Genomic DNA, 16,444 nt, shown 5'->3' with positions numbered 1-16,444 from the left:
TAGCATGGTGAGCAGACAGTCAGGAGGCAGCAGGGCCATGTGAGATAGGAAAAAGCAGCTGGTGGCAGGAGCAGTTCACCGTGGATCTGCACTCAGTCCCAGAGTTTGTGCATGAACTGGAGAGCTGTCGGGGCCCTGCACCTCCTTAATCATCAGCATCATCAGATAACTTTATTTTCAATCACAGAGATCTTACAAAGTGCATTTTACAGCGCAGGATAAGACAGAATAAAGGTAAAAATCCTTTTACAAAGTACATAAGATGACACAAGTTAAAACAGTATATAAGAAAAATTATTGTTCAAAAGTGGACAAACATTTGATAAATGCAGTTTAAAAAAATACAAAAGACAATTCATGTAATACATTTAAAATGTTTGATCCATAGTACATGCCAGAATCTGGCCAAACCAAAGACTACCACCCTGCGGGTGTCAGTGGCTAAAATTCTCAAAACCTCAAGGTAATGGCCTGGTTCAATTAATTTACAAAATAGAGCAATCCACTTGACCCTCAAGCTTCTATACTGGGGGCAAAAGAATAACAGGTGGACTATGTATTCAGAACTAACCTTGCATGCTGGACACTGATCATCAGAGGGAACCTTGCTACACCACTTTTTACAGAACAGTTTAGTGGCTAGATTCTTGTACCGAAATTGTACAAATAATTTGCGTGCCGGGGTAGAACAATTTCATCAATGGTTTCCTCATAAAATGGGACAAACTTAAAACTCATAAAATCCTGGGTCAATATACCCACCGGTTTAGCCATCTCCTTCTCCTGAATGGTTTCCCAGTATATCTTCTTAACCCTGCACTTTGGTATAAGGGACAGTCTTTCAGGACCAGACCAGTACTCCTCAATCCCAAGTCTCCTAAGTAGGTTTTTCAAAGAGCTAAACCATGGAATAAAATTTACCTGAGGTCGCTTCAGGAGATTGATCGTTACCGCTCGATAGGGGGCGAGCTCTTTGACAGACCACAAATGATGCCAAAACATCAGCAGCTTGTAGTACAACTTATGTGCCAGTGGTTTTTGGCCCAAATCCAAAAACATATGAGCCAGGGGGTTGCTAATGGGAAGGTTTAAAAGTGATCTTAAAAGGCGGTTTTCTATGGAGGAAGAGAATTCATGTTTCCAATACTCCACAGTTCAGCCCCATAAGGAGCCCCCCCCCCGCCAATGCTTTGATATTGTAGATTTCTAATGCTGGGGCCACTTTCCTGGACACTGTGTTTTTATGAATTTTACTTATATGAGCGGTCTGCTTAATTAGCGAAAATTGGACTTTTTCAATATGGGGAGCCCAATTTAAGTTAGATATTAGACTGATGCCCAAATACTCGAAAGCAAATACTTGCTCTAGGGGGCTACTTCCTGCATACATTGGTCTTTTAGGTGATTTGGTATTCCCTTTAGAGAAGATCATGTATTTCGTTTTGGCCTCCTTTAATACCAGGCCATGCTCCTTACAAAACCTAATAATATCATTCAACAATTGTTGGAGCCCCTGGAGGATTTGAAGATTAATAGAGTATCATTCGCAGAAAGTAGTTCAGGTAATCTTCTCGCAACTACTTTCGGTGCTTCACATCCATCCCTATCTAGGTAGTCCACCACCCCATTTATAAAAAGAGAGAATAGCGTGGGCGCTAGGACGCATCCCTGTCTCACTCCACTTATAATAGTGAATTGCTCAGTGAGTTGGTTGTTTACCCCCTACCTAACTTGGGCTGTATTTAGAGAATGCAATTGAAATACAATTTTGGGGTAAACCCATCTCTGCCACCACTCTCCATAACTTTGCTCGTGGTACTAGGTCAAACGCAGTGCGTAGGTCCACAAAGGCAACATATAACTTACCCCCTCTAAGACTAACCTACCTCCAATAAATACACAGAAAGTGAAAAACCTGGTCCAATGTGCTAATATTAGCATGAACGCCTGCTTGGAAATCACTGCACCTTAGACAGCACCTGCTTGCAGAAAGTTTTCTGCGATGAATCAATTGAGCTTATAGGTCTATAACTGGCCGGGCTGGCTCTATCGCCCTTCTTATAGATAGGGATTATTTCCACTATAATCCACAAGGGGGAAAGTTCATGCCTGATAAAATGGCATTTGTTAGCATATTAATATAGGGGGCCCAGACAAATAAGTCCTCTCTATACAGACCGCTTAGAATTCGGTCAGGACCAGGGGCTCTGGCCAGAATACTGAAGTGAAACGCCACCCGAGTTTCTTCCCTAGAGAACACCAAGTCCCCTTTAGCACCACACAAAACTTCCCTCATGATTCAGTTGGACCATCAACCTCAGTACTACCTAGCATATAAAGACCCCCAAAGTGTGTCACCCACTCTTCTGGCTGGACTGTGAACTCCAATTTAGTCTTTCTACCATTAAGCCAGTAGGCCGCTTGTTTCCAGAAAGACTCTGCATCCTTGACTCTTAATGCCTTTTGTAGAGAGGACCAGAGTGAACTTTCCCATTTCTTCTTTGCCGACTCTAATTCATTTCTATATCTTTTTCTACAAGCCATCAGATTATAGTGGACATTAGATTTTACTGCTCGTACGAGGTCGGCCTTGGCTTTCATACAGTCCTGATTATACCAAACTGCCTGAGATTCTTGCTTAGGCTGTATCTTATCATACTCAGGTTTCTGCTCCCTGCTTGGTTTGCCCAACAGATCCCTAATCTCCTAAAAATATGGTTTCATGCTGGGCAATCAACTTCTCTGCTACTTTATCTTTAGAGAGTTTAGACATCTCTTCCACCTCCAAGCATATTTTACCTTTGACTGCTTCCAGGGCCTCTGCATGTTCCTCCACTCAGTACCATTTAATCGTTCTAAAGTTATTTATGATGGATAGTTTACCCAGATCCTTCCTACCCCTGATATCCGATTCGTTATCACCCTGGTTTGTTAGTGAAAGAATCAGGTTGTCAATATCACTATCTGATCGATTGGCCACTACCATATCATGAACCAATGGCCAAAGTCTTAGGGCAACCAGGCAATAATAAATACTGCTAGCATGGCCAGGTCTGTTGAAAGTTAGGTCCCCATTTTGATCTCCCGTTGGTGGCTCTCAAGTCATTTGCAATATGAGAACTTTTGCAATATGAGAACCTGGCTACCTCTCTTTGTCCATCTAACTGGGGGAAGATCTAACTGTGGGACCTGCCAGGCGCTATCCCACTCCTCAGTCAAGTCTGGGGGGTCAGGGCAAATGGTTCATAGTTACAATTGAAGTCCCCAGCTACCAAAACAGGGACACTATCAGTAGATTCAGATAATACATGATCTAAAACTTTGATGGTATTAGTTTCTTCAAAACCCCGAACAACTTTGTTGTAAACATTAAAGATCTTAATTTTCAGACCACTGCATAGTTCCAATTCTAGGGCTAAAATATCAGGGGAATCTAGATGGACTAACTTAACTTTTAAGCTAAGAGCATTTTTGACCCAGATTGCCAAACCTCCCGATGGTCTCCCCTTCTCTTTCCTTGTGGCACTTAGACCATAGGTAGAGAACACACGTCTATGTGGGGTGTGCAGACTCCACGTTTCTTGGAAGAGTATCACATTGTATAGGTCCACAAAGGAACCCCAATCAGGGTCTACTAGCAAGTTGGTAATCCCTGCCACGTTCCACATGAAAATACTTTTAAGTGTCTGGGGCGAACATTAGTATACCTGTGATTAGTACTACACTCAACTTAATCAACAGTTGGAGCAGGAGAACTTCTGGCTGCACTACCTGGAAAGGGCCGTGGAGTGGCACAAAGGGGGCGGGATGGGTGGCAGAGCCGCGGAAGGCAAACAACTGAAAGTGGCCTATGCCGATGCAGTCAAATGAAAGGTACAAGGAGCCTAGGAAGAAACAACATTTAAAAGACTGGCTTGTTAAAAGTACTATTGTAGGTGGTTTTGTGAAGTAGATCTGAAACAGCTTTAATGGATGGATACCAGACACTGAGAGCTGTCTGTGTATTAAGGTACACACAGGGGTGGGTGCACAAGGACTGCCGAGGCTCACTGGTACATGGTGCGTTTTCCACCCTCTGCGATGATGATGCTTCCTGCGCCTGGACAATAGCAGCAGCACCCAGCGTGTGTGAGCTGAAGCAGTCTGTTACAGATTATGTTATTGAGCCATCACAGAGAGCCGCCGCCAGACACAATAGGCTGAGACTCCTTTGTTTACACCATGAACATGGGACTAAGAGCGGACTACCATAGACGTAGCGAAGGGAGGGAAGTGACGCAATCACAAACAATCATACTGGAAATAACAAGCGGCAAGGGGCAGGAGGGGTTGGGTGAAGGTACAGGGAGATTAACTGAACTGCAAGCAGCACCATGTGCCAGCAAGCGGCAAGAGAGGGATTAAAGAAAAAGTAGTGCACTCAAACAAAACATACGACCCATAGTGAAATGATCCACCTATCAGGTGCAGAAGCCAGGGCCGGAACAAAACAGCTACAAGGTGGGACAAATGTACACTATTCATCAACGAAAATGATGGAATTTGTAAAGGCAGACCAAGCAACCAATGACAAGCAGTGGGAGTGTGGTTGGAGTGCTCAATCTCCACAGAGGGACTACAGCATGCCTAGCGGAGCAGCACATGCGCGCTGCCTCTAGGCTCAACCTAAAAATAATGAGACTGATTCTCAAAGGACTCTGCTCACATTAAAAGTACTTATATGTATTTTTTATTTGCATATTTTTAAGGTACACTCAACCCAACAGTTATCAGCACACTGAACAACATAAAGAATTGTTACATTGAACTATGCTAAAAAATACTGTAAAAGTAGTACATAAACAGAAAAAGAACACAATAAGGCAACCCTGAGAGTGTTTAAGACAGAGGGCACTGAGATGTACAAAGAAGGCATTTGCAAATGGTACTAACACTTCTTGATTCACAAAATCAGGATTAGTCATCTTTTTGAAGCTCAGTGTATGTATAATGTTGATAATTTCACTGGGTCAATAGATTTCCCGCTGTGGTATTTTTATGTTAGGGATGGGGTAGGGAGCATTTCAGAGGTGGAGGGAAAAATGCAGTGAAGCCCAATAATTTCATTAGTCAATGGACATTCGCAAATATCTTGCATTTAGTTTCCTACTATTGAAAATCATGTATATCTACTCCTGGGAATGTCAAACACAGCAGCCCTAACTATACGGGATGGTGTAGCATTGCCCTACCAAATTAGTGTGCAAGGAAACTAGTTTATCCTGAGGGAAAAATTAAACAAAGACATTGAACACATGCTCAGTGTTACCAAATGCACTCTAGCGAACAATCCCCTTTATATAGTCCCAGAGGAACAGGAGTATGTATGTACATATATAACTTGCATAGATTTCAATGCATAGTCAAGGAAATCTACACAAGTTATAGCTGAACATTTATAATACACACCTTTTCAAATTTTAAAGGAAAGCATTGTAAATCTGTCTCACTCAATCTAAAAAAATATTTTACATTGTCATTAGTTAACCTGAAAATGTGGAATGGCACTGGTCCTTAACAAGCAATGCCGAACATGCATGCCATAGATATTCTGAAAAAAAAAATATGAAATACAACCATTACTGTCTAAACACGTCACTTTGAATTGAAACTCTGGGTACTTTCATAGGGTGACATTTCAAAGTTCTCTTTCCTGAAACGAACTCCTACGAATTGATAAGAATATTGATCACAAAATAAGTGTCAGCTTATTCATCCTCACTTAATTGAAAAATATTGATTCAAGAAAGACACTCAGTTTCTCTGGAGTGTGCAATTGGTTTGATACATCTGATTCTAATAATAGTTGGACAGTTATTACAGAGTTTGTAAGAGGAGCTTTGTAGTCATGGATGAATCTACTACTTGATAATAAGAGCACATTTGTATTGACTATAACTTGTGTTATTCTTGACGAATCTGCAGGAAGATCATCTTCTTCTTTTGGGATGGGTGGCCTAGTCTTGGGCTCTGAGTTGGCTGGATCAGAAGAGAAGTATTTATCTCTTGGAGTTCTTACGTCTAGTTGTTGCAATGGTGTTGTGTTGGAAGCTATTAGCAAACAGAAAGGTGGTTTTCAATGTTGACAATAAAACAGCGGTTGCCTTGGCGAGCTCGCAAAAAGCTAAAGATGAGAGAGTTCTCAAGTTATTGGGGGTTTTCTTGTTGATTTGTGTGAAATTCAACATTCAATTTAGGGTTTGATATGTACCTGGTGTGGATAACAACATAGCAGATGCATAGTCTCTTTCAGAGTGGCAACGGATCAGTGTGCTACCACCGGGAGCAGAAGCAGTGTAGACCAGGATCCATGACCTAATTGAGATGTCTGTAGCAACTTACACCAGAAATGCTTACAAGCAGGCATGCAAAATGTTCCTGAATTCTGGGCGTATAGGAGAGTGTTGGGTCCCATAGTACTTTCTTTGAGACAAGCAGATGCAGTTCATTTTATAATGGGACAGATTGATCTGGACCTTTCTGCAGTTACTATTTAAGGTAAGATTGCAGGAGTGTCCTTTTATGATAAGTGCTTCTTGGGATATGATCCTATGTAGGAAGAGGTACGTTAGTGGATTTTAGTTGTCTGGGCCAGGGAGGGAGGAGCCAGACTAACACGTGCAGTCCAATTTCGTGTAAGTTACTCTTAGACAAGTAGGAAGTAATACAATTTCCTAGAATCCAGAATCGCCTTAAGTGTATAAGGATAAGCATCAACCACTGTGGATGTGGGCATGCAGGGGTCATGTATTTCAGCCCCCCCCCAAAAAAAAAACCACAATGTACCATCAACTAGCAGTCAATTAGAGATCAGGTGGAACAGTATCCTTGGGTGTGGTTTCAATCTGGTCAATCAAAAGTGCCCTGTGTTCACACACTTTGGATTACCAGGTGTGGGAATACCCATCCCAATTTTACTGAGTGGAAAAGCCAGCCAGTATAATCATGCGCAAGTAGAGTATGGGATGCAGGCACAAGAGTAGTCTGTTCCTATCAGATCTCTCAACAGGACTGTGGAGCATGCAATTCTCCCATCTCTCAACCCACATGCTGCCCTGCTGCATGGGGCTTTCTTCACCTCTGCACCCTGCCACTCACCCAATATAGGCCCTCTGCTCCCATTATCACCGCCTCAGAGCAGGTGGTAAATGAAAGCAGAATTGCCCCAGCTTTGGTAATCCACTAGCAGAAAAGGACCCAGTAATTTGAAGTCCTTATAAATATTTTCCATTTTGGGGCAATAGCTGTAATTGCATGGTGCAGGAGTGCAATTGCCAGACGGAATTTTTGTTTAGTCGTAGTTAGGATCAAAGGTATTGCTCCTAGAGTCACAATTTTCTCTACACAGAATGTACAATTTAGAATTTTCTCTACAAAGAATGTATGTTAGTGAGCCAATGTTGCCACCCGTCAACGATACATATCTTGTGGATAACCAGACATTGCACTCACTTACAAAGAAATTGCTTTGTCTTTCTTTCTTTGTGTTGCATGCAGGATTGTTTTTGTGCAGGAAGGGACACCTTTCTTTACAAAAACATGTGTGCTGCAGCTATGATCAAGAAATAAAGCTCCCTACTTACCTAGTTGTAGTTAGCCCCTAAGTCCATAACTCACACACCTACTTTGCACACCATAACTAACACTCCCTATGCAATGGTTATAAACGCAAAATATTGATAGCCATAAACAGGAGGGTTTCCCTCCATATCTTTATACATATACAAAGTGATCGTAGTGTGTCAATATGCTTCTTATTGATGATGATAATGGTAAGGTAATAACTCATGTTGATAGTGAGATAACTTTAGTCTTTTATCAACCCACCTATTATATCAAGGATGATGAAATGGAAATTGCATTTGGGCTGAGGGCTGTATATCTGCATCATCCAGCATGTGTTTCAGCCAAATGAATCAGCTCTTAACTTGTACAGGTATCACATTGGTAAAAGGAGGAGGACCAAAAAAATGGTCAGACAAACTGGTATGTGGAGGGTGATTATATATTTTAAACGGCACTTACTGAACATCTATTGTATGTGGGTCATTAAGCCTTGTACATTTCTGTGCTACGTTCTAAAACCTATGAAGGACAAGCATTGGCATCGCCAATTGTCTCGCCTTTGGGACCTAATAAATATTTAGTCATGAAGCACATTATCCTGGGTGCTACAACATTTACTGTTTCTCAACGTGGAAGCTTTGACACTAATGGGTACATGATAGCACTGCATTGAGAAATACTTATTCAAAGTGTTATTTTTTTTACACCTACTAGTCTGAACTCACATATCTGGAAGTGCTTTCATATGAGACAATGAGAAAAAAGAGTTTTAGTAAAATAAATAATTTACCTGATAACACAATTTAAGCAAGGAAGCCACAATGCATCCAGGTTTTCTGGTTTCAATTTACAGAGTACACTGAGTTATTAAGAGAGCAATGAAAATTGGACCCTATGGCCCAGTTTTGAGTAAAAAATAACCACTGAGCATGGTTTCGCGGATCCCTCAAGACGCGTGGGCCTAGAGCCACTACACCTGCTGCACTATGGTGTGTGGTATGGTGCAATAAAACATGCTGTGGTATTGGAAGGCTGACTGTCACAGGCACGCAGAGCGCAGGCTGATGTAAAAGCAGGGGTGCAGGAGTAACAGCTGTGGTGAAACACTGCTGGTTATGGTACAAGACGTGACGCAGGAACGATGGCTGTGGTATAGGAGAGTACTGACCGTGGTGCAGTACCAGAACATTGACTGTGGTGAATGTCGGAGCCCTGAATGTGGTGTAAAAGTGCTGTTGGTGAAGTACAAATGCTGGCTGTGGTGCAGGAGCACTGTATCAGCTGTAGAAGCACTGGCTGTTGCGCCTGAGCACTGGCTGTTGTAAATGACTGGTTTGCAGCTTTCTGGATAAGCGCCTGAGCTGTCTGTCATGAACCCCACAATCTGGTAAGCCAGTTCAGATATTTGTGGCCACAGGAACCAACTTCTTTTTCACCACCAGTCTTTGTTTCAGAGCAAGAGAGAGAAAACCCGAAAAGGAAGAAAGGACAAGAACACATAGGAAAACAACAAGAAAGGGAAAAGCATTGATAAAAAAAAGAACTTGCAAGCAAGAGATGAAAAGAGAGGATGTATAACGTGGTAGAAGAAAAATGAATGGGGTGGAATCAAGACCAGATGGCATTGCTTTTCAATTACATGTAGTCAATCCTGTCTTTATAATTATGCATTACCAGTTCAAACTGCCCATATTGGCAAACATGGGTTCCTTTAAGAGAGGGGAAGAGGTATTGTTTGTTTAATATCAGAGAAAATAATAGCAAAACTGGCCCAAAAATAGCCAAAAACGGTCCACCCACTATAATGTCGAACCATCACCCAGGGCTCTGTTCACTTTATGAGCCCTGAACATATTCCACATAGAATTATGCAACAAACATCACGGAAGCTCCTGCACTCAAGTTCAAGAAAGTGTATTTCTTTTGACCCACTGAAGCATTATGCCTTCGTCCACAGGTGTGCTGACATATGCATAACAAGCTGTTGGCTTTGTCAATGTTTATAAAAAGTAAAAAGTTATATTCCACTGGATTCAGCCATTTAGTCCTCTGTAATAACCCAAGGAGCAGCTTTATGGGCCTCCAAGAGCAATGTGATGCAGAGTGCAGCAGATGGCCCTCCCCCCACCACCATAAAATCATTTGTGTGTCAAAGTTTGGGCTTTCATGTAATATGTGAAATGTAAGAGATAAAGCAAAAGTAAAATAAAAGCAATACCCCTGATCTTAAGCCTTACCCCAGGAAAATTATACATGTTGCTATTACAGACTAGCTGGAAGAGTGGAGAGCAACGCAGTGGGGAAGGTATTGGAGTGGGGGAACAGCACACTGGAAAGAGAGCTAGACAATGCAGTCACTTTTATAGAGTGCTGACTGAAAAATGTAACAAGTAATTCCTTAAATACGAGCAGTGGAAGGTCAGCCAATCAAATTGATAGTAAAGAGTCTATGCTCCAGGTAATGGATGAACACAAGCAAGAGAAAGGAAAACCATCGAAAGAGAAGCAATATAGTGACAATGACAATAAAGCCACCCACAAGTAAGCAGCTTACGCTGGCTGCTAGGCAAGCTCTAACAATGGGTTAATGGGTTCATCCATTTGTGAAGCTGAACTACTTTAATAAATCAGACTCCTACGGAAGATGTACATAAAAACAAATAGGTATATGGATTTAAAGAAAAAAGCAAAATGTTATTGACAAGTTAAATCCCCAGAAAAAAAACACCATAATGACTTTTCTAGGAAGGAACGATTTGAAATAGGAACATTTCAGGACCAAAGTTTAAACGTATATTTTCTGTAAACCTAATATGTTTGAATGGCTGGCTAGGGTGGACCCAAAATCACTGTGATATGGCAAAAATACAACGACGTATATGTATATTGTATTCCATGAATATTGCACAAGTGAACATGTCATGATTCCTGTACTGCCTTCATTTTAGAGGCATCCCAAGAAAAAACACTAATTTGGAACCAGTCCTCCGTGAATATAAGTCAAAATCGATTCCGCTTACAGCAGACAACCTGCTCAGACTCTCCACGTAAATCCTGCAATGAACAAACCTTTAAATTATCCGCTGAACGAGAAACACCACCTCTCATTGCCACTCGGACCAGACTCACTTAAAGTATACTAGCACTGCCAATTTCCCAGAAGTCAAATGGACTTTCACCCAAATGCAAGCCTCCAATCGAAAATGCCACTGTCCAATGTGATAATATGCAATTGATGCATCTGCCATATAGGCTGAACTATTAGAGACCGACATGTGGATTCTGATGCATGTGGACATCTCGCACGAGCAGGAAGTTATCACAGAACACAAACTCCCTAGAGTTGCAGTCTCCAAATGGGGCAGAAGAACCATGGTGGCATTAGGCAATCGCCTCATCAAATACTAACAGAATACTTTACATTTTCTGTCACATAATCCCCGCTAGTCAAAGCTCAAGAATCAATTTCATATGAATGCAAAAACACGCACCCGCAAAGCTAATATCTGTGAACAAGAGGTCAGGGAAGCAAGCTGGATCTATTCGCTGGACACACCGTCGTGCAACAATACTCAGTCACTCGTACACTGAGAATGAGTGAAATGAGAAAGCATGCAGGTGTGTGATTGCTCTTTCAGGCAGAGCACAGTGTTTGTAAAAATGAGTTCCGCGCACCAGTCAACGCAAACGTAATTTGAACAGTTTAAACTGGCACTGCCGATAGCTAAATGAAAGAAGGGATCGTGTGCGTTAATAGTTATAGCTCTGAAACGACCTGCAGGATCACTTCTCAGAAGCAGTTTATACTCAGAAGCAAGTGAGGCACAGAGCACCCTCAGTCTAAATCTCTCGAGTAACATTTCTATTTGTTTTTTTGCATCTGGTGACCAGTCTCTCAGGTGTAACCATAAGACCAGATTAGCAGATCCCCTCTCCCCCCCACGTGACTCACAATCGCCGTCTGTGAAAAATGAAAGGAAACCTAGACTTCAATAATGCTCGCTTGAGCAGAAACATGTCACATATAAAGAGAAACACACAGCAGTCAAGATGTCTGTCTGTTTGGAGCATGCAGTTCAAAGTGCAAATGCGTCCATGCTTAAAGCTGAAGCTCAGCGTGCCATGCAGATGAATGGATAAAGCAATGTGTGCCATGCTGATCAAGGGGGAAAGAACAGAGGAGGCGCTGCTGAATTGCGATGGCCGACCAGGAGGAACATTGGAATGCGTGATGGCCAAACCGAAGGAACAATGAGTGAAATCGCCTGGGAGTGAACCAAGTACCCAAAGGCGGGACAATTACAAGCAATGCCCCATTAAAAAGGCAGCATTTCTGAAAGACACAAAAAAGAAGGAATGGCAATCGATGGGCTTGGTTAAAGCACATTTTGTAGATACATCACACCTCGCAGAACAGCGCTTGCATGCTGACTCTAGGCTTGACCTAAAAATGACCTTTTCTCCCTTACCTGCTTTATATGCATGTGCTTGGGTCCTTTAGAGAGCAAGTTAACACAGACAGGACCTTAGGCCATGTACCATTAAACTGGATGACTACATTAAATAATTGCAAGGGTCTGCGTGGTGACATATCTGATTAACATGAAAATGTAAAGGTATATATAATTTCAATTAAAGTTTTAATTCAGGGAACTCCTTGCTATAAAGCCATAATTAACCACAGTGTCTAAATATAATGTTATTTCATCTAACCTTATTGAATGGAACTCTGTCTGACCTATTCTTAAATATGTTGCTAAACTAGACAGGGCAAGGCCTCACTGGAATGTCATGCCTTAGCCAAGCCCAAGAAGGGTCATGCGCTTGCTAGTGCACCCAGGTGGCATTCCATTGCTCTCTTATGAAAGTTAAGAAGCATGCTGGTTCCAAGTCCAGTTTCTATAGGACAATCACTGCTCTGCCTCATTAGTGGACAGCCATTTGTAGTAAGTGAGAAATAAACAGGGTCAAAGACATATTGCCAGCAACCAGGGTTCTTTGAAATTGTGGAATTCAGATAAACTAGGTAGCAGGGAAAGCCTACATAGTTTCTTTAAAGGAAACACTGGGGCCGGTTCACAAAAGTAATCTGAGACAAAATCCTAACTGTACGACTTTCGGTATTCACAAAAGGCATTTAGGAGTAGTAAAGTTAGGATTCCTAACTTTACTACACCTAAACTGAGACAAAATCCTACTTTACAGCTTTCGGTACTCACAAAAGTCATTAGGTGTAGTAAAGTTAGGAATGCTAACTTTACTACTCATAAATGCCTTTTGTGAATACCAAAAGTCGTAATGTTAGGATTTTGTCGCAGATTACTTTTGTGAATCGGGTCCACTATCATTACCGAACTTAGGTTTTAAAATGTGCACTGATGGACATAATTTTGTTCCCTCTGTGAAGCTCAGCTGATGGTCCATTGGTCTTCCAGCAGTTAGGGATTTTGTTTTAGACTTTCCTGATTGATGAACAATGCTCACTTGCACCACTGACCCATTTGGATAGACCTTGCCTTCTAAACACACCCCTGGTATCAGTGGGGTACTATTACACCTGCTTGTCTGGTCTGCCTACCTGATGAAAGGCTGCTGTGTAGTCCAAGAAGAGCAAAGATTCCAGAGGTTACAGCATTAATCAATCTCAATTTTCCACTGCTGTTTCGCCCCGTTGGTCTGGACCTCTGCTGTGGTTTGAAACCTGTTTAACAGGCTGTGACTTCTACCTACTCCCTCTTTTCTTTTAATGCCGCCCTGCTACTGCAGATCTGCTGTGAAAGAAAGCAGAGGAATGTTTTTTTCAAAATGAATGATACTATAATTGGTGCTGAGAAAGATCCTTATGTCTTCCTTGTAATAAATATTCCCCATTATTTAGCTAGGATGCAGAATATGTTTCCTTGTTTTTGAATTATGTCTCTGTGATTTAGTGTTTGAGAGCTTACACCAGTGTGGTTTGCTATCAAAAATGTACTTGAAGCCATGGTTTTCTATTTCTTTAATGGTGGTAGTTAGTGACATCCTTAACAAATCATAAATGCAGTTGTTTCTAAAAAACACATATATGTTATTATTTTGTTTTACTTTAAAATGAGGTATGTTTGTGTGGATGTTATTTTGGAGTTATTTATCCTGTGACCAATGATGTAGCTGGATATACTTCTATAATATTCTATACTTGTTTCTTTGATCAAGAATCTACAATAAGGTGGGGGAACACTGCTCAATGTGTTCCTGTGGAGGAAATTCTTGAAAAGTTCCATACTAACCATTTGAATTCTCTTCTTGGAAATGGCCTTTAATGGACTGTAGCCAAGCAGTCTCTTGATGCCAATTCAAGGTATGTATAGATTTAGATTGAATTTTGGATTCTCTCATGTTTAAAAATATTCTTCAGCATGGGGCTGGTGACCGGGTGCACTAATGCATACACTGTAGGGGGCTGTGTTTGACTTCTTCGTCACAGGTTCAAATCCTGGTGGGTCCACTCAGCCTTTCATCCCTCTGAGATCAATAAAATGTGTACCATTGTGTTGGCTAATAATAAACATCTGGTATTCAGCTCTAAGGTACCCTTCTGGGTGAACGTGCACTTCACCAATAGACATTATATGCACTCTGATTTTCCCTTTGCCATGTTTCACCACTTTCCATTTTTCAGTTTTACTCTAATTTTAGTGTCTAGTGTCTTTCCTTACAGCATTCTGGTCAGTTACTGGCGACATGCTTCTTTCCACAAAAGGTTCATCGTCTTCAATTTCTATCTAGTAAATCTAGTAATGGTTAATTTTGATGCTATGGAATATTTAGATTTAAAAGTGGAAAACATGTAGAATAATGTTTCCACCTACGTTGTCAAATTTAGAGGTGTAAAATCCACCCACTGGCAGCAGCTTCGTCCTGCTGACAGTGGGTGGAATAATGGAGTTGTTGATGCCGAAATACCACTTTTCTCCAAATTGAAATACATTTGTTAAGGACACAGGGAAAAAAAACTTTCTGCACACTAAGTAACAATTTTTTCAAATACCCGATGATTACTTCATTAAAGTGATTTGAACTTTTGCCATTTGTAGATCTGGCTTCACAGGGGAGCTGTCTGCAAAACCTAATGTTACCACTACTTAATCACATGCATGGAGTGGTCTTTGAATCTTCCCCTGGAGGAATATTTCTCTCTGACTTCATGCTTTTGCCAGTGTGTCTATCATGCAAACTTCTATTAGAAAGCACTCTCAATCATCATATTTTTTCTTACATTTGATTGCTAAGGTTATTACAGCATTCTGTACTTTAAGTAATCTAGTTTTCGTAATTTTGTGACGCACAATGAATTTATAATTTTTTTATTCAGTGCAGGAGTGCAACACCAACCCATCCATGCCCACCCTTCTGAGTTTTCTCTTTTTCGGCATCGGGGGGAGTGTTGTGAAATCCCCCCTCCCCCCCCAAAAAAATTAAGTTTTCGGAGACTTCACCCAACCTCGGGTCATGAAATCAATGTCGCCAGGAAAATCTTTATGGGAGTGACAAACAGGAGGTGGCTCTTTGGAACATAGCGTGAGCGATCTGAGCTTCTCACAAATTCCCCAAATTTTATCTAACGCTGGGCAGCGACCTACCGTCCTCCAGAAAGTGATGTGCATTAACAGCTACCCACCTCCCTGGCTCACTTGAATTGTAACTGCACAACAGGAAGTGATGACTTTTCTGCTGGTTAATAAGCAACAGGATCAATGGATCCAATTCATATGGATTTCAGTACAACCCTGGCTAGTCTAGTGCCCTGCTCATGTGAAATGTAAACAAACAAAGTGATTGCGTCCCTGCTTGATGTTCCAGATCATCCCTGCTCAACTGGTAAAATTCACATCCTTAGATGCAAAAGGGAATGGAAGGAAGCTTGATGTGTTTGAGGTTGTCTTCACTTCAGGCTTACGGTCTGCAGCTGAGTCATACAGAAAGTGAGACGGAACCTGGAATTTCTTTAGCTGTAGCCAAAGGGGCTGCATTGTGGCACTACACGTTGTCAAGAAACTTAGCGAGCAGTGATGAGAACACAGACGAAGTGGTCAACTGTGACCAATTTCACACAGTGGCATAACACAGGCCACCGCAGCCTCTGCGGTGCAGGAGGGGCCCCCAAGCTCCAGGGGCCCCCCTCAGCAGAGTACTCCTGCCAGAGAGCTTCTGTTTGTGCCCGGAGGGGGCCCCTCCATGTACCGAGCAGGGGGGCCTCCTTAATTTTCGTTACGCAACTGATTTCACATGGTGTCCCTGGGTCACTGACTGCAGGTTGCATTACTAGAGTTGCCCTCACAGCACTGGAGAAGGTCCTGCAACAGTGCAGAAACCACTTCAGAATGCTGACTGCTGAGTTTATTCAATGCCCTTCCTATCAGAATCTTTTTCAGGTACAGCTGATTTAGCAGCAGGTCACCCATGGTTGCTTGAAGAAAGAAAATCACAGCATGTTTAGAGGTTCATTATTTAATTATTTTACATTGTATTTCGGTTTGGAAGGTTGGAACATGAAGGAGGGCATACCGTGTAATCTAAATCAATTATGTGAGCATATATGTCGTGAGGATACCTGACACCAGTGGTGTACATAGATGGGAGCAGGGCTCCACCTTTCAACCTCATGTGGTAAGAGCCAGTGCAATGTGTGGGTGTTCTACCTTCTAGTAAGAAATCCAGTGTTCGCCATGGGTGAATGGGGAAATGCAACTTAAATCTCAGTTCTGGGACTAAATGTGGACTTGCAAATAGTGGCCATCCAGGTGCAAGGTTCAGGTGAGTAGAGGCTAAGAGATGGGCTCATAGGCCAATGTGGACT

Source organism: Triturus cristatus, chromosome 5_1, assembly GCF_964204655.1.
Source record: "Triturus cristatus chromosome 5_1, aTriCri1.1, whole genome shotgun sequence".
In the NCBI taxonomy this organism is placed as follows: Eukaryota; Metazoa; Chordata; class Amphibia; order Caudata; family Salamandridae; genus Triturus; species Triturus cristatus.
This window is presented reverse-complemented; position numbering follows the sequence as displayed.